The following is a 26,343-nucleotide window of genomic DNA, read 5'->3' as shown; positions in this document are numbered from 1 at the left end:
GTCCTGTGGGAGAGGGACAATCTTCCATGGAGACCACCTTTTTGTGCTAAGAATTTCCATTCTGGAGAGAGAGAACTTCTCCTGACGGGAGGAAATCAATATGATTTGGTTCTCTAGAGAGACCTGACAGTTCAGATATTCTGGCGCCTGAGGCCAGACTCATTTAAAATAATGTTTTCCTGAGAAGAGTTATATATGAGCATGATTCGTTATCAGTATCTGAAGCCAACCTGAGTACGTCATTTAAAAACCAGGAGACCATGTGAGGACGGTCTACCGGTCTCAGACGAGCACATGCTTGAGGGATAGACGAGAAGTACGAATCTGTTAAATAAATATTAAAGCCAAACTGAAATATCTTCTTCAAGGCAGATTTAGTCGTAGTAATGGTACTAGCAGCTAGGCCTTTTTCAAACAGAGTTCTAAAAAATGAAATTGCCAGATTCGTAGTCCTCTTCTGGACATCTGATTCTTTTAGAAAGATGGCTAGCTTCCTTACTGCTGAATCATACTGCCTGAGTGTTGATTCTCTTTTGTCTGACTCCACAAACAGGATGTTTAGTGGGTCAATACTAGCATCCTTCTGTGCCGCAAACTTCATGAAGTCCATAAAGTTAGGGCATTCAGAATTCTTGAGGAAGCTGACACAGTCCGAGTTTGTACTATTTGAGTCAGTTTTGGGTTGGGAATCCGTCTGGGACAGAGTTTCAACTCTAGTAGAAGAGGAAACCAATTGCTCTTCGGCCAGTTGGGTGCTACCAATGCTACCTGTCCTCCGAAAGATCTGACTTTGTGTAGAACTTTCAGCAAGAGGTTTATTGGCGGAAATAGGTAAATCTTCTGCCAATTGTTCCAGTCTATGGACATCGCATCTGTGGCGTGAGCCAGAGGATCCAGATTGGGAGCCACATAACACGGAAGTTTGTGATTGGACTCCGAGGCGAACAGGTCTACCTGAAGGCCCAGGATTTGTTGGCAAATCCAATGGAATGATTTTGTGTCCAAGGACCACTCCGATTCCAGTAGAGCTGTTCTGGATAGTGAGTCTGCAATGACATAGGTGAGTAGCTGACAGGTGCCAATGATGTTTCATTGTCAACAAAACTATTGCAATCATCACATGATTTATTTGGCTCGACGTGGAGCCCCCTCTGTGTATGCAATGAACTATCACTGTGCTGTTCGAGACTAGTCTGATATGAATGTTCCTGGCTGGAGCTAGTCGTTTCAAGGTCAGAAAAATGGCCATTGCCTCTAGTACGTTGATGTGGAACTGGCAGAATGTTTTCAAACACGTTCCTTGAACATTCTTGTACTGGGAGTAGCCACCCCATCTGCTCAGAGAGGCGTTCATGTGGACTATCAGAGACGGCAGGGGAAATTGTAGTGGCACTGATTTGGAAAGACTCCGGACTTCCGTCCATGGGCAGAGTCTTTTCTTTAATATTGGCGGAATCAAGGAGATTTTGTCTCTGAACTTGTTGTTGGCTCTTTTCCGCCAAACCCGATTGATATCCTTCAGTCTGGCTTTCAACAGAACACCTGTTATTGAAGCAAACTGAAGTGAACCTAAAATTCTCTCTTGGGCACGACGAGAAGCCCGTTTGTTCTTGAGGAATTGTCTCGTAGCTTTCGCTATCTCTCTGCACTTCTTTGGTGGAAGAGATAGTTTGTGTGTGGTTAGGTCCCATTGAATTCCCAACCATTGAAAGCGAGACGCCGGAATGAGACGAGACTTTTCTTTGTTTATCTGGAAACCCAGGTATTCTAGGAATTATATTACTTTGGCTGTTGCCTTGCAACATTCTTCGTCGTTGGTTGCCCGAATGAGCCAGTCGTCTAGGTAAGCTACTAACATTACCCCCTGAGCTCTTAGTTCTTGAACTACTGTCTCTCCTAGTTTGGTGAATATTCTGGGTGCTATGTTGAGCCCGAATGGCATGACTCTGAACGAGTAAGCTTGTTTTCCTAGTTTGAATCCTAGGTATGGAGAGAAGTTTCTTGCTATCGGTACATGATATTAGGCGTCTGTAAGATCGATAGAGGTGGTGACGACCCCACGGGGAAGTAAGGTCCGCACCTGTGAGATGGTTAGCATGCGGAACTTGTCTCATTGAATGTATGAGTTGAGACGGGACAAGTCCAGAATCCCTCTTCATTTGTCCGAGTCCTTCTTCGGTACACTGAACAAACATCCTTGAAATTTCAGGTGACTGACTTTCTTTATTGCCTTCTTTTGAAGAAGGTCTTTGGCATAGTCTAGGGTCTGTCGTTGGAATCTGATGAAAACTGACTGGTGGAGAAGGACCTTTCTTCCATTTCCACCCCAGACCTTTCAATACAATACTGTGGGCCCACGTACTGAAGGTCTAACGGTCCCGGGAGAGGTACAGTCTCCCGCCTACATGCAGAGACTCATTGACTGGTTGGGGTCTTACTTCCTCTGAAGCCTCTGCCTCTAGAGCCAGCTCTCTGCTGGAAAGCACCTCTGGCTCTGCTACCCCTTGCATGTCTATTAAAGCCTCGAAACACCCCGTGTGTTTCAAAGGAGGTGTTGAAAGCTGGGGAAGTTACAAGGGCAGACGAACTCGAAGGCTGTTGAGTTGGTTGACTCTACAGCAGAACAAACTGCTGTTGTGGCTGTGCCTTAGATGTCGAAGGCTTGCTGATCTGGGAGACAGGAACTGCCTGTACTACTGCCTGAGACTGAGAGGTCTGGAAAGGCTGATACTTCCTAGGCCTCTTCCTACCTTTGGATTGTGGTCTGGGGGTCTCAAACTTCCTTTTGAAGGGAAGTCCCCAGCAGACACGAAGGTTCTGGTTAGCTCTAGCCGCCTCGCTGAGGACGCTGTTAACCATGTCCTCAGGAGAGAGGTTGGTACCCCAGATCGACGCCTTTATGAGCTTGTTCGGCTCATGCCTGATGGAGGCATTAGCAAAGAAATGCTTCCTGCAGGCTCGTCTAGCCACTATAAAATCATACAGGTCCGATTGAAAAGCCTGCAGTAGCGACTTCGTCAGGACCCAGAATAGAGGCTTATCTGCAAAGACAGTAGCCGTCAACTCTGCAGGGGTGACTGAGTTAATTGACCTGCTCAGCCTGCATCTTGCTTCGAATTCCGCCTTAATCATGGAGTCCGGAATTCTAGGCAAACGTTCACTGTATTGTGTGGAGGCACACTCCGGGTCGAGTTTGCCCGCCATGAACGTTGCCGGAGCGCCAGCCCAACACTCTAGATCTCCGGGAAAGAGCAAAGAGGTAGCCTCCGTCTCTTTTAGCTGAGGCATAGGCTTGTCCTCCATTCCGGCTTGCAGTGTCAATTCTGCAATCTTTGACGTGCAAGGAGTCGGAATGTCATCCGGCGCTACAAACATGGTATAGCAACCTTTGTGGGGTGTCAACTTGGTGTTGACGCACTCCCATTCCATGAGGGTGCGGACCCATGCCAACTGAGCCTGATCCCTAGGGTAGATAACTGTCTCCTTCGGGACCTTGTCTACCCAGACAGACGCTTCCTCGGCTAGTCTAGCGTAGCCCGGGAAGGTGAATTGTAGGCCCGGCGGGAAGAACTCATAGTCTTCCACGGGTCGGGTTCCGCAACCTCCAATTGTAAGCTTGCCCTTTGAAAACGGGGTATGTAGAGCCAACCACCATGGGTTGCTATTCTCGAAAGGCGGAAGCTTGGATGCGTCCGGCACCGCAAAGGACTGCGGTGTGTTTCCGGAGTGGAGGAATCCGGTCATCAATTCCTCCTGGGCTTGTAACCTCTGGGTCAGAGACATGAAGGACAGTACAGATGTCTCTAGACCTGAGGCGAGTTGAGTGGACATCGATTGGAGTCTCGAGTCCACTAATTCGCTCATCTTCTGCATGAGAAGAGTGGCGAAAGCCTCATGGTCGAAGCCAGACTCTGCCGGTCTGGCTTTGGAAGACTTAGCTCTCGACCCCTTGGGTGGGGGAGTAGCTTTGGCCGAGGAAGTCGAAGGCTTGGGGGCCAATGACGACCTGGTGGAGTCTGCCGGGGAAGGCTTGGCTGGTCTACCCACCTTCGGCAGAGACTTCGTCTTCAAGGTTTTCACCTTGGGGATTACCGAGCCCGACCTATTCCAAGGGGTAATGGACTTCCCAGGGAAGCCCTGAAAGGAGGAAGAAGAAGAAAAAGAAGGAGTTGGACCAAAAGAGAGAACATTAGCCCCATGGCTACCTGCCTCACTTACCTCCCTACCTTCGTCCTGTTCCTTGGTGGTCATAGGCTCTCGGTGCAGGCTGATGGCCGCCACCTCCTCTGTCACGACATCACACAAGCCCTCTTGGTCCTCCGGGGGGGCTTGGGTCTCCTGGGGGATTTGCTCTATTGGGAGCCGCTACTCCCGCTGGTACTGCTGCCAAAACCTGGGCGTTGGGATAGAGGAGGGCGCACATCTCCTTCGACAGCACCTAGGGTTGGCCGGCTCCCATGTTTCTTCCAAACCCCCCCACCCAGGCCTAAGGGCCGACATCGAGGTCGTCTTGAGCGCCAGATCAACCTGTAAGAAAAAACCAGATCAGGTTCCCCAGTGCCGGGGATTTTCCAACCAATATGTGTAACATAAAATTCAAAGTAACAATGAGGCGAGTATGCTACTTACCGACTCATCTGTTATGATCCTAACAAGGTCGTAACACACCGTGCAGGCTTCTGGGTGCCAGACCGTGCGTCCCTCCAAGTGGATGGCGCAGCTGGCATGAGACCGGCAGACCTCTTGCCCATACGGCTTGTACAGGACGGCTGGACATCCCGCATCCTGGTATCGAACCATCTGTAAGTTGGAAAGATATATGAGTATCGTCAAATAATGCCGCCGGAGTTAATTCCGGTGGTATGAGAACACCTAACCCTCTTACGCCGACTGGACGTATTAAACGTCGACATAAATTATCTCCCGGGTGCCGATTGGATGCATTAAACGACAACAAATTTTTTTTTTAAATTCGCGGAAAAATACTTGTAGGCCTACCAGCCGAAAACTTTTGAATCATGCGCCTTGGGGGATGCTGGGAGCTCATGGATCAAGACGTTGTTTTGTTTACAATCGTTACCCAGGCGCGCAAGCGCGAATTTCTTTCTTATCACTCTAAAAAGTATCAGTGACACATTTCAGAAATTATTTCGTCACTGACATAATTTTTGCACAATTTTAAATTAGCCGTTACATGGAGTATTATATATGAAAATGTGCGCAATTTCATGTAGAATACAACAAAAAAAATACTCATGATTGTAGCTTTAATCAGTTTTGAAATATTTTCATATAAATAACGATAAGTGCCAAAATTTCAACCTTCGGTCAACTTTGACTAACGAAATGGTCGAAAAATGCAATTGGTAAGCTAAAACTCTTATATTCTAGTAACATTCAATCATTTACCTTCATTTTGCAACACATTGGATGTCTCTAGCACAATATTTCGATTTATGGTGAATTTATGAAAAAAAACTTTTTCCTTGCGTCCGTGCGGTAACTCTTCCGATAAATTTTTTCGTGCAATTGTCGTAATGTTTGCACCATTTTAAATTTGCCGTTACATAAAGTTTCATATATGGAAATGTGCGCAATTTCATGCACAATACAACGAAAAACAACCCATGGTTGTAGCTTTTATCAGTTTTGAAATATTTTCATATAAATAACGATAAGTGCCAAAATTTCAACCTTCGGTCAACTTTGACTCTACCGAAATGGTAAAAAAACGCAATTGTAAGCTAAAACTCTTATATTCTAGTCATATTCAATCATTTACCTACATTTTGCAACAAATTGGAAGTCTCCAGCACAATATTTCGATTTATGGTGAATTTATGAAAAAAAAAAAAAAAAAAAAATTTCCTTACGTCCGCGTGGTAACTCTTCCAAAAAAAATCAGAAATATTTTTGTCCGATTGTTGTAATGTTTGCACCATTTTAAATTAGCCAATACATAAAGTTTTATACATGAAAATGTGCGCAATTTCATGTAGAATACAACTATAAATGATTGAAGTTTGTAACTTTTCTCATTTTCGAAATATTTGCATATAAATCACGATAAATAGAAAAAAAAAACTACGTTTGGTCAACTTTGACTCTACCGAAAATCAAAAAACGCAATTGGAAGCTAAAACTCTTACAGTCTAGTAATATTCAGTTATTTATCTTCATTTTGAAACAAATTCAAAGTCTCTACCACAATATTTAGATTTATGGTGAATTAAAAAAAAAAAAAACTTTCCTTCCCTCCACGCGCCGAATCTCCACCTCAAATCTCCAAAATGCGTACGTCGCATTATCGTTATATTTGCTCCATTTTATATTATGCGTTTCACAGTTTTATTTTTTGAAAATGTGCGCAATTTCATGTAGAATACAACAAAAAATAATTGAAGGGTGTAGCTTTTCTCATTTTTGAAATATTTCCATATAAAAAAAATATAAAAAAAAAATTCGACATTCGGTCAACTTTAACTCGTCCGAAATGGTCGAAAACTGCAATTGTAAGCTAAAACTCTTACAGTAAAGTAATATTCAATCATTTATCTTTATTTTGAAACAAATTGGAAGTCTCTAAAACAATATTTAGATTTATGGTGAATTTTTGAAAAAAACATTTTTTTACGTACGCAAGTTACGAATTCATGCATCATTTTGTGATAATATTTTCAGTGTTGCTTTGATCGTTTTACAATGTGTTATATACCAAAAATGATTGCAATTCAGTGTACAATACAACAACAAAAAATTAACTCGTTAGCTTTAACCGTTTTGCTCACAGCTTGATTTGAATACAATTATATATGAAATTTTGTTTTTGCGCTATCATATATCGCATTATTTATGTATGATAAGATTTTTTTTTCATTTCTGACGGTTGCATACTAAACTTAAGGCAATGACAAAAAAAGGAGCCAAAAATGAACTCTTAATCTTGAAAACTAAGCGCGCTGTGATTTTTTGAAAAAAATATTTTTTCCGCTTCGGCGCTCGCTCCAAGACCGCCTCGGCATATGGGAGACGATTTTTATTATACCCTTTCGGCGTAAGAGGGTTAAACTAGTTACTTAACCAGCTAAAGGTAATATCGAGTATAATCTTCAACTTACTTGTTATTAATAAAGCTCTGGATGTCTCCGCCTGCTCCGGAATCCATACTTGAGTATCGCCAAAGCTATAATCGGTGGAGAGGGCCTGATATGAGCAGAACAGGGAAACAAGGCAAAACCTAAGCCTGAGTCTGATCGCACTGGAGTAGAGTAGCAAAACCTAACCAACTGGAGGCGCATTCTCTGAGCCCAGTTCCGCCCCACCGGAGTGGGCGGCAGCGATAACATATTAGACGGAAACAGAGCGGCGTGAACAACGGTACGTAGAACTCCGGTGTATACATTCTGGCGCATGTGATGGTAGACCACACTTCGCCGGAATAAACACAGGCCCGGAGGCATACCAACAGAAGCTACATAATAAATTTCTTAATACTAAGCTCTGAATATCTCCGCCTACTCCGGAATCCATAATCTCGTCATCGCAATAGCTAAAAAAAGCGGGGGTTGGCCTGATACCAGCAGAACAGGGAAAATAGGTAAAACCTAAGCCTGAGTCTGACCGCACCGGAGAAGAGTAGCAGTTCCAAGTCAAGTAGAAACGCAGCTCTAAGTGGGGAAGCAGCGATAACATTAGAGAAGTACGGAAAACAGAGCGGTGGAACAGCGGTACGTAAATTCCGGCATATAGCCTCCTGGCGGGTGTGATGGTAGACCACACCTCGCCAGAAAGCACACAGGCCCGGAGACATACCAACAGAGATTACATAATCTACTTATCCCCCAATCTCCTCCGACTAATCCCCAGGACCGAGCTCTACGTTCTAGCTGTCGTTCATCGGTAGGATTACTTGGTCAGCGGGCTAACAAGGCAGCGCCGGAACGAGTCCGGGACCGGGGTGTGTGTGTGTGTGTGTGTGTGTGTAGGAGAGTGGACGAGTCGTGATCGCCTGGCCACAGCAACCGATCAGTGAAAACCACTCCTCGAGAAGCCGTAACCTAGCCTACCACTAAAGGGGGCAGAAGACGGTAGGCCAACTGCCCCCTAAATAGATTGATGAAGAATTACTGGAGGTACTGACACACACACACACACACACACACACACACACACACACACACACACACACAGGGAGAGAGAGAGAGAGAGAGAGAGAGAGAAAATCGCACCCAGCTAAGATTCCAGCCCAACCCTCCGAAATCGGTACAGATCCGGTCAGGTAGGCTAGGATGGCTCCTATAAGGACGTCATGAAGAGAGGACGCTTAGAACCTAACTCAACCTTCCAAAATCGAATCTTCCGATCTGGTCAGGTAAGATAGGCCTAGGCCCTACAAACATGACAAGAGAGAGACACACTAGTCCTGGACCACCCTCCAAGCAAACATATCTGCCTGGTCGGGTGGCGGTAAAAGGAGCCACTAAGGGTAGAGGGATATACAAGACCGCCTGGCCAACCCTCCAAAACCTAGCCTAGGCTTGGTCGGATAGGCCAGGGTAGGACATCGTGAAGAACTTCCAACCTCATCAAATAGCATATTTGAGTAGTTTTATCACAAAAAGTGCATTTAATCATGTGCCATTATTGACTATAATAGAAAACTAAACTAGAAATATACATGCATGAGTACCGCAAAAGAAAGAGGAATCTTCACCTCCAAAAATAAACTGGTGAACCGCTAGGCTTGCCTAGGATGCCAAAAACACAATACTTGCGCATAAAGTAAGAAGCATATCACCGTACGCACGAAAGGGAACCAATGCGCTCCTGAGGGACTGATGATAATGAAAAAGGGCCTAATAAGCTAATAACGTACGACAAATAGTAAAAAACAAAGCCTCAATATACGTCAGGAGCGAGACGGGCCCTATAATAGGCTAATAACGTAAGGATAAAACCGTAAAAATAAGGCTCTCAGAAATTGTCAGGAGCGAGGAAGATGAAAAAGAATACAAAAACAGTAGCCTATATAGTGAAGTGCTAAATGGTGGATAAAATACACCTCGAGATAAAAACTGAAATAATCGCACACGCTGCCAGTCATGCACCCAAAATGGCAGATCAAAAAAGCATCATACCCGGCTCACAAGGACAAAAGACTTAAAATAAGGGCCAAAATTGGATGCATCGTCCTCCAACGTGTTCAAAAACGATAAATGAAATACTCAACTTAGATGAAGAAGCTTGTTGTTCGTGATTAGACATGATGCTTCGCAAAAAACACTTATTGGGAACAGCAAAAATCGGTGCGTGCAGACACAGTGAGTGTTATTACAGGAATGAGGGTTTCTGGCAGAGGTAGTAGTCGTAGCGAGCGGAAGGTAGACATTGTAATGGCACCTCTCTAGAGAGGGAGACTTCTAATTGGCAAAGTATCTGCGGTAGTGGCTTCCACTCGCGCCTGTGCTATACCGTCACCCTATGAATGTGAGCGAGCTGGGGATAGTAACTCCGGCATTCCATATGGCTTTTTTCTCTGGTATATTTAGTATTTATTTATACCTAGAAATGAGTGCTACAGGAACATTTCATCGGCCGACACAGGTTGAACCCAGAAATACTCTATACATAATATATTTTCATACACATTTTAAACATAAAAGCGTAAACATTTAAAAAAAATTGACAAATCAATCACTAATTTGCACTTTTTTTTAACTCTATATTTTCAAAAGAGCGGCAGGCAGCGGTTCACAAGAAAGAACATGAAAAGACTTCGCATTTACTAATGTGAAGGGCAGTTTCAAAAGCTGCCTTCATATCATATTTCTGTGCAGAAATAAAAATACCCTTTATGTAATATATTTTCATACACATTGTAAAACATCAGAGCATGAACATTTATAAATCGACACATCCATAGCTAAATTTGCACTTATGTAACTGATATTTTCGGCATAGAACAGCGTCAGAGGCATATATTTTACCCTAATACCTATGTAATAACTTTCCATAAAATGTGTTAATATAATTTGCATAACCTTTATGGTCTGAACGGCCTTTCTACAAATGTATGAACTCGTTAGACAACGGCGCTGGCGGCGCTGTTAACTGAAAATTGTGCCGTAAATATACCTTTAAATGCCTTATTTTTTTAATGAATATTTTTTACGACAGCCGTAAAACCGATTCGCCACTGAGCGATTGCGCCATTAACCGCGGGCCACCTGCCCCCAGTTAGAGGCAGAATCACTTTCCATCGAATCGGTTTTAGGGTGGTCATCAAAAATATTCATTAAAAAATAATGTATTTTAAGGTATTTCTACAGCACAATTTTCGGTTAACAGTGTCGTAAGCGCCATTATGTCTAACAAGTACATTTGTAGAAATACCGTTCAGACCATAGTAAAGGTTATACAAATGATGTTAAAATTTTTTTATTGAGTTATTACATAGGTCAGCCATCTTCAACTGGGGTTCCGGGAGCATTCATGTTTTATTTAATTATTTGTTATTTTTAAGTATATATATATTTTTTCTTTGTTAAACATGCCATGAGAAATCATAGGCCTATAATTTACTTTATCGTAACATTTTGTGCGAGATTTCTTCCTCAGTTTTACTAAAGGTAATTATCACACATGTTTACTTACTTTTATATTTATATAAACAAACACATGTAATATATATATATATAGATATATATATATATATATATATATATATATATATATATATATATATATATATATTATACAGTAGTACCTCGAGATACGAAATTAATCCGTTCCGAGGCGCCTTTCGTATCATGAGGTTTTTGTATCTTGGACCACATTTTACATGTAAAATGGCTAATCCGTTCCAAGCCCTCCAAAAACACCCCAGTAAATTTCATAATAAAGCTAAATTGACCTATAAACAATGAAATACTACAACAATTTCAATATCTAAATTAATAAAAAAAATGCAAAATATAACCTGTAAATAAAGTGTATATTAGTGTCCATGGTAACAAGAAATATACTGTACGTAAAATGTGGAAGCTTACCTTTCGAGTGAGGCTACGTACATACGTAACTATCCAAGGAAGATTGCTTCTGCCTACTTTTCACAATGTTCCTGTGTGAGCCTTTTCGGGGGGTGTCTTCTACAAATGATTGCACTTTATGAAAAGCGGCTTTAATTTCTGCCGTTTTTTTTCTTTTGTACATATGTACGTACGTACAATTTAAAAAATATACGTACACAATTCCTGTGTGAGACTTTTCAGGGGGTCTTCTACAAATGATTGCACTTTATGAAAAGCGGCTTTAATTTCTGTCATTTTTTTTTCTTTTTTTTTTTAAAGAATTTCAACTTTCTGTTTTTTATCACTTGGTTCTTTCTTTGCACCTCATGACTCTGTTGGCCCTGGTGTCCATCAAAACCCTGTTCAACCAAATGCTCTCTCTGCAACTGATTGGGGTACTGAATGTTCAACTGCTGACCTTCAACATAAACTGAAGTGCCTTGATTATACGTACTGGTATGCATGTTGTAAATGATTGGTCTACACCCTCTGTTCAGCAGGGAGTGGATATTCTACCAACCTTGCAAAGTTTCCAGTTATCCCATGAGAGAGACCTTGATCACTTATCCCATGTGAGAGATCTTGGTCACTTTTTTTTATAAATAAAGTACACATTGACGATCCTGAAAACGAATACAGCGTGCATACTATAACAATGCTGGTACCGAGTGGTCGAAGCACGCCACCACGTATACATAGCAGATGCATGATGGGAGGGACGCTGGCCAATAGGAGAGAAGGATTTCATGGCCGCGACTAGCATCAGGAACCAATGGGAAAGCAGGAGGATGGTGGCGAGTCTACCAGTACTAAGATGGCGGCGCACGGCGCGATTTTCAAAATTGTTATCCAGGCGAATCTCGGACTTTCAGAAACCTTTCGTATCTTGAAAACTTTTCGTATGTAGAGCCGTTAAATTTTTCGTATTGGCTTTCGTATCTCGAGTTTTTCGTAAGTTGAGCCTTTCGTATCTCGAGGTACTGCTGTGTGATATATATATTATATATATATATACTATATATATATATATCTTATCATATATATATATATATATATAGGTAGTCCCCGGGTTACGACTGGTGTCGGCTTACGACGTTCCGAGGTTACGACACTTGTCAAAAGACGCTATTTCCAGGGTTACGACGCATGTTCCAGGGTTACGACACATGTTCCAGGGTTACGGCGCCTACACCGCTCATCTGGGAAATGAAATATGACACCAAAAATACAAAATAATCAATATTTGAAGGTTTTTTTGATGAAAAATGCCATAAGTATGCAGTTAACATAATTTTCAATGCACCCAAAGCATTAAAAGTAAGGCTTTCTTAGGATTTTTGACGATGTTCCGGCTTACGACAATTTTCAGCTTACGACGCGTCTCAAGAACGGAACCCCCGTCATAACCCAGGGACCGCCTGTATGTATGTATATATGTATGTATATAGTATGTATATATATATATATATATATATATATATATATATATATATATATATATATATATATATATATGTGTGTGTGTGTGTGTGTGTGTGTATACACAAATGTAGAATCTACTGACCACTTTTTTGCCAGATACATATGCAATAGTAAAAGTCACAATGCCCTCTTAACTTCTTGAATCCTTTGCTCTTTTTTGGATACGCTAGTCATTACAAAGCCTGAAGATCCAAGTTCAAAGAACTTTGAAGAAATTGTGATGTCCCGTCCTGGGAAACCGAACCCAGTCCCTATAATATATATTTATATATTATATATATATATTATATATATATATAGATATATATATATAATATATATATATGTGTGTGTGTGTGTATGTGTAGTGTGTGGTTGGTGTGTGTGTGTGTGGTGTGGTGTGTGTGTAGTCCACCAGAATTCTGGAAATGTTTATTTCTGAGAAGGACTGACTGTGTTATCACCACCAGAACTCCCACTGCTCTTTGCACACCCAAGACTAAGATAGAACAAAATTTCTCGGAGTGAACCCCAGTCCATAGTCGGGTGCAGTTGGGTATGTGGTGCCCATACGCTGGCATAGACAGGTTTCAGTGTATGCACGAGGGATACTATGTATCTGGGTTTTGAGACATAACATAGCCATGTTCTTCATCAAAAGCTACAACGGTCTTTGTTTATATATATCTATATATATATATATATATATATATATATCTAATATCTATATATATTATATATATATAATATATATATACAGTAGTATCTCGAGATACGAAAGGCTCAACTTACGAAAAATCCAAGTTACGAAAGCCAATACCAAAAATTTTACTGCTCTACATACGAAAAGTTTTCAAGATACGAAAGGTTATTGCTATAAAGTCCCGAGATTCGCCCGGACCACCGAGAACAATTTTAAAACTCCCGCGCCGCCAACTGAGTAAACTCGCCACCATCCTCCCGCTCTCCCATTGTGGTTCCTGATGCGGGTAGTCACCCCATAAGGTCCTGCTCTCCTATTGGTCAGCATCTACCCCTTGTGCTTTAAGTATTCTATTGGTAAAAGGTTGCTGTAAATTGAAAAACTTAGTATTCATGCAATACATTTAATAAAAAAAAAAAAACATTAGGTAAAGATAGAATAAAGAATAGAAATGAATGGTTATTATACTGTTTGGTAGTTTCAGTAGTTGAAGAGAGATAATGAAAATTTATGGCTTACTGTGTAAAAGTGATTGCTTGGCGATCGTTCGATACTCGTAAGTGCTGGATGTAAACAGATGTTTGGAAGCTTTTTTTTGTTTGTTTATTATAGTAATGGTTACTTAATAATTATTTGAAATGAGTACATGCAATACATTTAATAAAAAAAATTGTGAATTAGATATCATAAAATATAAAATAAATCAGACTGCCAACAAATATGCATTTTTTAGAATTCTTCTTCGGTTTTATTATTACGTTACGTATACGTATGTTTCATTATAGCTGTCAGTAACTCGGTATCTCCGTTAGGTAAAGATAGAATAAAGAATAGAAATGAATGGTTATTATACTGTTTGGTGGTTTCATTAGTTGAAGAGAGATAATAATGACAATTTATGGCTTACTGTGTGCTAGGAAAAATGATTGCTTGGCGCTCGTTCCATACTTGTAAGACGGGTAGAGCTGAATGTAAACAATCGATTGGAAGTTTTTTTTTTTTTTTTTTGTGTATTATAGTTAAAGATTAATCAATAATTATTTGAAATGAGTACATACTGATTATTTATACATTTTATTGGCATATTCTAAGCTTTTAGCTCTTAGGTTTAGATGTCAGAATCATAGACTAGGCTACAGTAGCAACTTAACATAGGCTAGGCTTATTGCTAAGGGACATATGCTAAAGTCCTAATATATGCAGTAAAAATGGGGTTGAACATTACATGCAGTTGAATATTACTCAAGTATGTACAGTATTTTGCCTTTTTGGAGTCATATTTCTTCCGTCGTAACCCTAGAACATGTGTTTTAGGCCTGTAAATATAATTTACTGGGGTGTTTTTGGAGGGCTTGGAACGGATTAGCCATTTTACATGTAAAATGTGTTCCCAAATACGAAAAACTCTTTGATAGAAGGCCCGTTTTGGAAGGAATAATTTCGTATCTCGAGGTACCACTGTATATATATATATATATATATTATATATATATATATATTATATATATATATATATATATATATATATATATATATATTATATATATATATATATATATATATATATATATATATATATATATATATATATATATATATATATATATATATATATATATATATATATATATATATATATATATATATATATATATAATATATACACAGGCGGTCCCCGGGTTACGACGGTTCCGGCTTACGACGTTCCGAGGTTACGACGCTTTTTCTTAAATATTCAATGGAAAAATCCGTCCTGGGTTACGACGCTTGTTCCGAGGTTACGACGCTGACGCTTCCGTCGTTCCGAGTTAACGACGCTTTTAAAAAACTCATACTATGATAAAACTCCTTTATAGTTTAGCGCAGTATATTAATAAAAATAAGTTTCTGGTTAGATTACAACAAAAATTTTGAGGTTATGATGATTTTCGACACTTTTTATGTCGTATTTTTCTGTTTTTTAGTGACGCCTCATATGCGGAACTAGTTTTCCCGAGCGAATGAATACCATACTAGCTTGCGGTGCGCAAAGTTTACATATAACAGTCCAAAAGCACAAATAATGAAAAAAATCATTGCTAGTTTCCAGTAATAATAACAAAACGAAGTTTCTGGTTAGATTACAATGAGAGAGAGAGAGAGAGAGAGAGAGGCAGCGTCTTCCGACGCTCCGAGTAAGGACAGAGAAGTGTTCGTTTCGTTAAACGGCCTCTGACTCATGCCAGTAAATGTTTTGTTGATACTAATAATATAAGCCTATTTAAAGATACGTTTACTTTAATTAGTCTATATGATACGTAAATAGTAATCAACTGTTCTTGTAGCCCTCAAGATTTGGCAAAATCGAAGTATCCAAAGAGAGACATTATCCAGTACACTGGAACCTTGACATACGAATTTAATTTGTTCCGTTACCATCGTCGTATATCAAAACAGTTGTATCTCAAAGCATTTTTTCCCATTTAAAATAATGTAATATGTATTAATCCGTTCTAGCGGTATGAAACCACACCTAAACACAGCTAAATTACATATAATATACACAATTTATACACAAATAAACGAGTAATAACACACAATGATAAAATAACATAGCAATGTGATAAATGATAATAAATGTTTATAAAATCAATTAAAAAAAAGAAAGGAATTTTACTTACCACAACGAAAGATGACGTGAGGCCAGCAGGGGGAAGAGGTAGGGAAGGGTGCAGGGAACGATTTGTTCTCTTTTTATTTACGTATGTACACTAATAACTACGTAATAAACACAAATGAAATAACATTGCTAAACTAATTTTTATTTTTTTATTTTAATCAGTTTGTAGTTTAGAAATAATGGTGATGCCTTTGGAAGGTTTTATGCTTTGCTATAATTTCATGTTTTGCTTCCATCGAAATCATTTTCTTGGGTTTTTTCTTATCACCTGCTTTGTCTTTAGCTTTGAGACCCATGGTTAATAATAAAATAGACAAAATAACACGAAAAATAGGCGCAAATACAACGAACTAAACAACGACGTGTTAACATGCAGCACCAACAAACAAACAGACTGAACGCCATTTATCGGTCGCCTATACAACTAACACTCATCGCAAAATCGTATCTCAAATATTTCGTTGTATATCAAAGCTTATATTTTTGCAAATTTTCTGTTGTATCTCAAAACATTCGTATATTAGGGCAATCGTATGTCAAAGTTCCAGTGTAATTTGATCAGAGAGAGAGAGAGAGAGAGAGAGAGACGCCTTGGCAACAATGGTCACCGTCTCGGGGATTGACGTAACATTTATTTTCTGAACAGATAGGACAGAGAAGTGCTCGTTTCATTAAACGGCCTCTGACTCATAGCAGGAAATGTTTTGTTGATACTAATATATAAGCCTATTTAAAGATACGTTTACTTTAATTAGTCTATATGATACGTAAATAGTAATCAGCTGTTCTTGTAGCCCTCAAGATTTGGCAAAATCACTCCAGGTTGTACATAAAACTTCAAGAATGTAGTGTCACCAGAGGATTACAATAGTTTTTACCTTCAAGAACCAGCATTCTTTTATGAAAATAACTCCAGGTTGTACATAAAAACTACAGGAAACAACATGTAGTGTAACCAAAGGATTACAAGTAAGGTTTTTATAACTTTTTATTAGTTTAAGACATATTTCCAAGCGTCGTTCCGGCTTACGACGATTTTCGGCTTACGACGCGTCTCAAGAACGGAACCCCTGTCGTAACCCGGGGACTGCCTGTATATACATTATATATATATATATATATATATATATATATATATATATATATATATATATATATATATATATATATATATATATATATATATAACAGAATCACGAAAGTTAGGAACGTGATATATCCATAAATAAAGGTATATGCCACGAGGAAAAATAAACAACAGAGTATCGGCGAGATCTTTCAACATTTGAATGTCGAAAGATCTCGCGGATCCTCCATTGTTTATTTTTTCTTGTGGCATATACCTTTATATATATGTATGTATATATATAATATATATATATAAGTATATTATATAATATATATATTATATATATCTATATATATATATATATATATAGATATAATATAATATATATAATACTATATATATATACTATATTATATTGGGGTTCCTTGGGATGAGAAAAATTGTCTCAAGGGTTCCTCAAAGTGCCAAAGGTTACGAACCACCGACGTACGCATTAGGGTAAACTATATCCCCATGACGCTGTTCTATGCCACCACCTGTCACTCTTCAAAAAAAAAATAGTTAAAAAAGTGCAAATTTAGCGATCGATGCATCGATTTATAAATGTTCATGCTTTTATGTTTAAAATGTGTATGGAAATGTATCACGTATAGGGTATTTTTATTTCTGTACATAAATATGATACAAAGGCAGCTTTTGAAACTACCCTCCACGTTATCAAATAGGATATTTTTTCATGTTCGTTCTTGTCTGGCGCTGCCTGCCGCTCTTCTGAAAATATAGAGTTAAAAAAGTGAAACTTTAGCGATTTATGTGTCAATTTTATAACTGTTCATGCTTTTATGTTCAAAATGTGTATGAAAATTTATTACAGTAGTACCTTGTACTTTGAACTTAATCTGTTCCAGAAGGCTGTTCGAAGTACTACTTCTTCGAAATATGAAACAAATATCCCCATAAAAAATAAAGGAAATCAGGATATTTCATTCTAGACAACCCAAAAAGTCACCCTTTTCATATTTTTTCTAATATTAATGTGTTCAAAAGTTAAATTAAGTGTGCAAAGTAATGAAACCATATGTAATATGAAGTAAAATTTTTGAAATTTTATTTTTTCTGTTTACGATTTACGAACTGTTTGGTACAAACGGCGCCGGCTGGCTGGGGGGTTGGAGGGAGGAGAGACGGGAACCCTTTGAGCAAACTGAATTGGTTGCAGTATGCAAAGGTTGATAATAAAATCAATTTTATTCACATATTAGGTACAAGGATAATCAAAGGAATCGATAGTGTGTGTATGATTGTGTCTGAAAAAAGAGAGAGAGAGAGAGAGAGAGAGAGAGAGAGAGAGAGAGAGAGAGAGAGAGAGAGAGAGAGAGAGAGAGAGTAATCACCTTGTTAACACTTGGATCTTAAGCATGAAAGAGATTAATCATGCCACAATACATCAACTTACTGTTGGCACACGACAGACTTAAAATAAGCATGAGGATTTTGCAAACAAATAAGTAATAAGTCAAGAATGCAAGATAAGGAAAGAGAGATAAAATAACTTTTCACAAGGAAGCCATTTACACAAACAATTGAAGGCATGCAGAAGCTGAAAGCGACGCCAATTTGTTTATTACAGAGCTGAGTTACTTGTACAGTATTAAAAAACTGTAAAAAGCAATTGTCACTGGATTGGTATTTTACCGTAACAAAAATATAAGTGATTTGGGCAGATCAAGTGAGAGAAATGGGCCAAAAATCATCCCAGCCCAGCTGAGAAGTCAATGAGAAGCAGAGCCATTCTTCCGTCTCTTCTTCTCTCCTCTCTCTCTATTGTCTCACTCAGCACAACCGAATACTGACTCAAGCAAGCTTTTTTTTTTTACTGTATTGCATTTGACTGTTTTCATGTTTTATCATTATGTTAAAATTTATTGTGAAATAAAATTTTATTTTATTTTTTATGTGAATTGGTACTGCTTTTACATACATATTATAGTAAAGATTTTACTGTCTCTTCTCTCCTCAACAACACCATGACAGACAATAACTTAAAATAATTCATTCATTATTCCTATCAAATACAGTGGTACCTCGAGATACGAAATTAATCCGTTCCGAGACGGCCTTCGTATTATGAGTTTTTCGTATCTTGGAACACATTTTATATGTAAAATGGCTAATCCGTTCCAAGCCCTCCAAAAACACCCCAGTAAATTATATTTACAGGCCTAAAACACATGTTCTAGGGTTACGACGCCGATCCAATGGAAGAAATATGACTCCAAAAAGGCAAAATACTGTACATACTTGAGTAATATTCAACTGCATGTAATGTTCAACCCCATTTTTACTGCATATATTAGGACTTTAGCAGATGTCCCTTAGCAATAAGCCTAGCCTATGTTAGCGGTTGCTACTGTAGCCTAGTCTATGATTCTGACATCTAAACCTAAGAGCTAAAAGCTTAGAATATGCCAATAAAATGTATAAATAATCAGTATGTACTCATTTCAAATAATTATTAATTAATCATTAACTATAATACACAAACAAACAAAAAACAAACCTTCCAATCGATTGTTTACATTCAGCTCTTACCCGTCTTACGAGTATCGAACGAGCGCCAAGCAACACTTTTCCTAGCACACAGTAAGCCATAAATTGTCTTTAGTATCTCTCTTCAACTAATGAAACTACCAAACAGTATAATAGCCATTCATTTCTATTCTTTATTCTATCTTTACCTAATGGAGATACCGAGTTACTGACAGCTATAATGAAACATACGTATACGTAATGTAATAATAAAACAGAAGAAGAATTCTAAAAAATACGTATTTGTTGGCAGTCTGATTTATTTTATATTTTATGATATCTAATTCACAATTGTTTTTATTAAATGTATTGCATGTACTCATTTCAAATAATTATTAAGTAACCATTAACTATAATAAACAAACAAAAAAAAGCTTCCAAAAGTTTTTTTACATCCAGCACTTACTTACGAGTATCGAACGATCGCCAAGCAATCACTTTTACACAGTAAGCCATAAATTTTCATTATCTCTCTTCAACTACTGAAACTACCAAACAGTATAATAACCATTCATTTCTATTCTTTGTTCTATCTTTAACTCATGTTTTTTTTTATTAAATGTATTGCATGAATAAGTTTTTCAATTTACAGCAACCTTTTACCAATAGAATACTTAAAGCACAAGGGGTAGATGCTGACCAATAGGAGAGCAGGACCTTATGGGTTGACTAGCATCAGGAACCAATGGGAGAGCGGGAGGATGGTGGCGAGTTTACTCAGTTGGCGGCGCGGGAGTTTTAAAATTGTTCTCGGTGGTCCGGGCGAATCTCGGGACTTTACAGCAACAACCTTTCGTATCTTGAAAACTTTTCGTATGTAGAGCAGTAAAATTTTTCGCATTGGCTTTCGTAACTTGGATTTTTCGTAAGTTGAGCCTTTCGTATCTCGAGGTACTACTGTATTAATTCTCCCTCCCTCTACCTCGTTAAATGTGTATCACCCCTTTGAAGAATGATTTTGTTAATCATTTATGCTAAATTTTATTGTGAAAAACTTTGTTCTTTCAATTACTATTTTGTTATTATTGTTCAACTAGACCGTCTCACTCAGCTCACTGAACACTGGCTCATTTTTTTTTTTTTTTTTTTTTTTTTTTGGCATTTGACTGTTTTCATATTTTATGATTACGTTAAATTTATTGGGAAATTCCCTTTTTTATGTGAATTATTATTACTTTTACATACATACAGTAATATTTTAACTCTTCTCCTTTTCTCCTCAACATAAACTTTATATTGAATGCTTTGTATCTATTTATTTTGTCGAATATGGTTGTCATTGAACTACATATTGTAAATGGAAAAAAAAATTATTAGTTTAACTTGTAAAGCCCCGGAGGCCATTGAATATAAGTATAAACTAGATAATCAGTCAGTTCGAAGTACGAGCATTTGTTTGACAAACGATACAAAATTTTCTCTGAAATTTTGTTAGAAAAATGGAAAAATGACAATTTGTCCAAAATTGCATTTTTCCTAACTATACAAACCTGAGGTCCTTTTACACATAGCCCCACCTCATGCCACCCCTCACTCTGCAGTTTTTGCTTGGGCCAAAAGCAAAAGTGATTTGTTTACCTCCCAGTCGCGCGCGCGCGCCTGTCGGACAAGCAGTTAACTACCGAACCCCTTGTTCGAAAGCTTACGACCTATCCAGCTGCCGCTAGTACCTTCCTATTGTAAAAGGACCTCAGGTTTGTATAGTTAGGAAAAATGCAATTTTGGACAAATTGTCATTTGTTCCGACACGGCATACAAACCTTCGGTCCTTTTACAATAGGAAGACTCACTTCTTGGTGGGAGGAATCTGAGTCTTTTGTGAACAGACTGGTGTTCGCCCAACCTTGGAAGCCTCCCTGGTCGTAAGAGCGAGGGAGGGATCCAAGCCTCTGTCCGATTGATCGGGGTGTGCACCGCAGGATCAATGGTCAGACCTCTGGACCGAGTACTAAGAGAGAGGCATGCGTATCTCTTCGTACCAGCAATGTAAGAACTTGTTCCTGTACAGGAGCAAATATAAAGTCATGGGTTTGACTCTTGTAGGCATCCACTTCCCCCCCTTGTAGAAGGAAGTGGTGGATATTCTGCTCCTATCCCTAGTGAAAGGGATAGGATGGGGCTCTGTCATATAGCTGCAACCTGCATCTCGTCCTCATCCAGCGTAGTGACGACCGTGGCCCTCTGCCCACAGGTAGAGGAGGAGGAAAAGATGGGAAGAGAGAGCCAGTCACTCACTCACTCACACATCCATCCACACAGTCACACCAGGACTCGATGCTGTTCAGCCTGCGAGGGTCTGGGTTAGCTACACAACTTGTTGAGCAGCCACCACGGGTCCCAAGGAAAAGGTATCCAAGGACCTGTGGGCAATATCCCGAAGGTAGAAGGACGTAAAGGTAGTCTGGTTAGACCAGACCCCTGCCTTCAGGACCTGCGCCACGGAGAAGTTCTTACGAAACGCCAACGAGGGGCCAATACTTCTGACTTCGTGAGCTCTCGGACGGGACGTACGGATGTCGTCACTACCATCAGCCTCATACGCCCTCCTGATGACCTCACGCAGCCAGAATGAAAGAGTGTTCTTGGATACTTCTTTCTTGGTGACCCCGGCTGCTAACGAAGAGGCGTCGACACTCAGGCCTGAGGTGTCGAGTTCTCTTCAGATAGCGCCGTAGCGCCCTCACAGGACAAAGCAGCATCTCATCCGCATCCATTATCGGTGAAGTCCAATAGGGAGGGAATCGTGAATGACTCGAACCTGTCGTCAGGGATCGACGGTTTCTGAGTCTTCGCAACGAAGTTCGGGACGAAATCGAGCGTCACAGATCCCCATCCCCTGGAGTGTCGTACATCATAGGAAAGACCATGAAGTTCCCCTACTCTCTTCGCCGATGCCAGGGCCAGCAAGAAGAGGGTCTTGAGGGTCAGATCCCTGTCTGACGACTCTCGGAGTGGCTCGAACGGCGTTCGAGTCAGACTCCTAAGGACGAGAGTCACATCCCACGCAGGGGGCCTGAGTTCCCTGGGTGGGCAAGACCTTTCGAAGCTCCTCATAAGCAAGGAGATCTCGAACGAGTTCGAGATGTCCAATCCCCTCAGTTTCAGGACGAGCGCCAAGGCGGCTCTGTATCCTTTGACTGTGGGGACTGAGAGGAGCTTCTCTCGGCGAAGAAGAAAAACGAGGAAATCCGCTACCTGCTGAAGAGTGGCTCTGAGAGGAGATAGACCCCGTCTACGACACCAACCACAGAAGACGGCCCACTTCCCCTGGTACACAGCTGCAGAGGACTGACGGACGTTTCCAGCCATCTCTGTTGCTGCGCTACGAGAAAAGCCTCTCGTTCGCAAGAGATGGTGGATAACAGCCAGCCGTGAAGACGTAGAGACTGGACTGCTCGGTGGTACCGCTCGACGTGTGGCTGGGCGAGAAGGTTGTGCCAAGGGGGAATCTCTCTCGGTTCTCCTGCGAGAAGAGCCAGCAGGTCCGGATACCAAATGGCCTGTGGCCATTTGGGAGCCACCAGGATCATCCTGAGATTCGGGGTGACCAGTGCTCGACTGATCACCTTGCGAATCAGGCTGAACGGGGGAAACGGCATAGGCGAAGAGGTTGTCCCACGGGTGTTGAAGAGCGTCCTCTGCAGCTGCCCATGGGTCCGGCACGGCCGAGAAGAACACCTGGAGCTTCCTGTTGTGCCGGGTGGCGAACAGATCCACGACTGGTCGCCCCCACAGGTCGAAGAGCCTTTCCGCCACGTCCTGGTGTAGAGACCATTCGGTTCCTATCACCTGATCCCGACGGCTGAGCGTGTCTGCTACTACATTCCTCTCCCTGGAATGTAGCGTGCCGACAGCTCTATTGAGTGTGCCTCGGCCCACTCGTGCACCTGCCGAGTCAACTGGTACAACGGGAGAGACACTAGTCCCCCCTGTTTGTTGACGTAAGCCACCACCGTGGTGTTGTCGCACATCAACACCACTGAGTGTCCCATCAAGCGTCCTGAAACTCTTGGAGAGCGAGGAACACTGCCTTGAGTTCCAGTACATTGATGTGAAGGTGCTTGTCGTTCTCGTCCCACACTCCTGAAGTCAGCAACTCCTCCAGGTGTGCGCCCCATCCCTCGGTCGATGCGTCTGAGAACAGCTGCATGTCCGGGGGGGGAGTGCGCAGGGGCACTCCTCTTAAGAGGTTCCTGTCGTCCAGCCACCAGGCTAGGTCCTGCCTCACCTCCTGTGTCAGTGACACTGGAAAGCTGGGGGATCCGTCGCCTGTGACCAACTCTCCTTTAGTCTCCACTGAAGAGACCGCAGGTGAAGACGCCCGTGAGGGACTAACTTCTCGAGTGACGACAGGTGTCCGATCACGACTTGCCATCGCTGAGCTGCCTGTTCCTGCCGAGACAGGAACTGGTTGGCTGCCTCCCTGAATCTGCTGATCCGCGAGTCTGCGGGGAAGACTCGCCCTGCTACCGTGTCGATCAGCATACCCAGGCCCGGTACTTCATCCTCTGCTTGGGCTCGAGATCGGACTTTTCGAAGTTCACAACGATCCCCAGATCGCGACAGAACTCGAGCAGTCGATCCCTGTCCTGTAGCAACTGCGAGCGGGAGCTCGCCAGGACTAACCAATCATCGAGATACCTCATCAGACGTATCCCGTGCGAATGGGCCCAAGCAGACACCAGAGTGAACACTCGCGTGAACACCTGTGGGGCGTTTGAGAGACCGAAGCAAAGTGCCCTGAACTGGTACACCGTCCCGTCGAGGATGAAGCGGAGGTACTTTCTGGAGGACTGATGAATGGGTATTTGGAAATACGCATCCTTCAAGTCCACTGAAAGCATGAAATCGTTCTCCCTCCCCTGATGGAGTCGAGCACTGAGCGTGCCGTCTCCATCGTGAACCGGGTCTGGCGAACAAACCGGTTCAGGGGAGAGAGATCTATCACCGGGCGCCAGCCTCCCGTAGACTTTTCCACCAGGAAGAGTCGACTGTAAAAGCCCGGTGACTGATCCGTGACGATTTCTACAGCTCTCTTGCTCAGCATGGTCTTGATCTCCTGTCTCAGTGCTACGTCCTTCGATGACCCTGGAACGTACGACTGCTGTTGGACCGGGTTGGAGGTGAGGGGTGGCCGAGATTCGAAGGGTAATAGATATCCCTCCCGAAGGACATCTACAATCCAGGTCTCGGCGCCGTAGCGCTGCCAAGTTGCCCAATGGCTGGCCAGGCACCCCCCCACTTCCGGCAGCAGGTGAGGGGGAACGCCGTCCCTAGCGTTTCCCCCCTTTCTTCGACTTCTTCCCAGAGCCTCCACGGGAGGAGGAGGGCTGGGAGGAGGGCTGGTTACGGCCCCCCTTGCCAGAAGTCGAAGAAGACAGAGTCATTCCCCGGGGCTTCGACGCAGCTACCGTCTTAGCCACCGAGGAAGCGCTAGCCGAGCTCTTAGACTTGGCCGCAGTCCGAGGCTGCCCAGAAGCCTTCGAGACCGCCTGGTGAACCAGCCGGTCACTGTCGTCAGTGCGCCGTCTGTCCACCGCAGCGTCCACCATCTCTCCTGGGAAGAGAGACGTGGAACTCCGTAAAGGTCCGTTGCGAAGTCCCAACGCCGCTTCACGCCCAGCCGCCCTGGAAACCCGAGTAAGGACCGCGTCCCTTCGTCGGAGAACCAGGTTGGCCCACAGGTTCACCGTCTGGTGGGCAAGGAGATGGCTCTTCCCCCCCAGACTGGCAAAGTCTCCTGAAGGCCGAGTCATCTTCGGGAGAAATTCCCCCGGAGTTGGCTGCGACCTTAGATACTGTGAGGGACCACAGATCTAGCCAGGAGACGGCCTGGAAAGCTGCCATGGCGGTAGATTCCAGGCCGAGTGCCTCTTGCTGCGAGAACCACAGGTTCTCGGACAGGAGCTGCTGCAGAGACACACCCGGAGTTAGCCTGGCTAACTCCGGGTTCACCTGTTTGGGCGGCATCGGGTCTTCAGATGGCACGTAAAAACGCCGCTGTCGCAGCAGAGGAGGTGGAAGCAGCTTGCTCGACCTGCCAGACTTGAGCGAACCGTCTTGTCCGGAGACAAGCGATTCAACCTGGTCCAGCACTGATCTGCAAGCTCAGAACGCGGCAAACCCACCGTCGGTCTGGGTTCCCTCTTCGGGCCCCAGAACGACTCGAGCCGGGACGTGGGCTCGGATGGTGGGAGCGGCGATCCTTCCGCGAGGTCGTTGTGCTGACGAATCAGCGCAATAACCTCGGCAAAGTTCCTCTGGATCTCAGGAGTGACTGCGTCCTGCGGAGTCGGACCGTCCAGTCCCTCAAACAGGAGCACCTCCCGAGACCCTCCTCCCTCAAGGAGAGGAGCAGCGACAGAACCCCTCTCGGTCTCCTCCAACCACCTGTGCGTACGACCTGGCTGGTCCGAGAACCGAGCCTGGTACGTACGACGACGTGGTGGGATCCTGAAGGGCGCACCCCTCACGATCACTCCTCAATACCTCGCCCCTCCCGGTGTAACCCGAGGAGGTTGAAGGTATGGGAGAGGAAGACCTGACGCTCCCTCCTCGCTCGCTGGCAGAACCAGCGGGCTTGGAAGACTGCAGGCGATCGAGCTGCAGACCTAGTCGAGCCGTCTCGCTGTGGAGAACGGCTGGACCGAGAACAGCGGCCCCGGTCTCGTGTGTCAGAGGAGCTGGTGCTGGTCGCCGTACCCGATCGCTCTCTGTGAGAGTGACGGTCAGGCGACCGGCGAGCTCCACTGTCACGGTGAGATCGGTGCGTATCCTCACGGTGCGTCAGTTC

The sequence above is a fragment of the Macrobrachium nipponense genome, chromosome 19 (assembly GCF_015104395.2).
Source record: "Macrobrachium nipponense isolate FS-2020 chromosome 19, ASM1510439v2, whole genome shotgun sequence".
NCBI classification, from domain to species: Eukaryota; Metazoa; Arthropoda; class Malacostraca; order Decapoda; family Palaemonidae; genus Macrobrachium; species Macrobrachium nipponense.
This window is presented reverse-complemented; position numbering follows the sequence as displayed.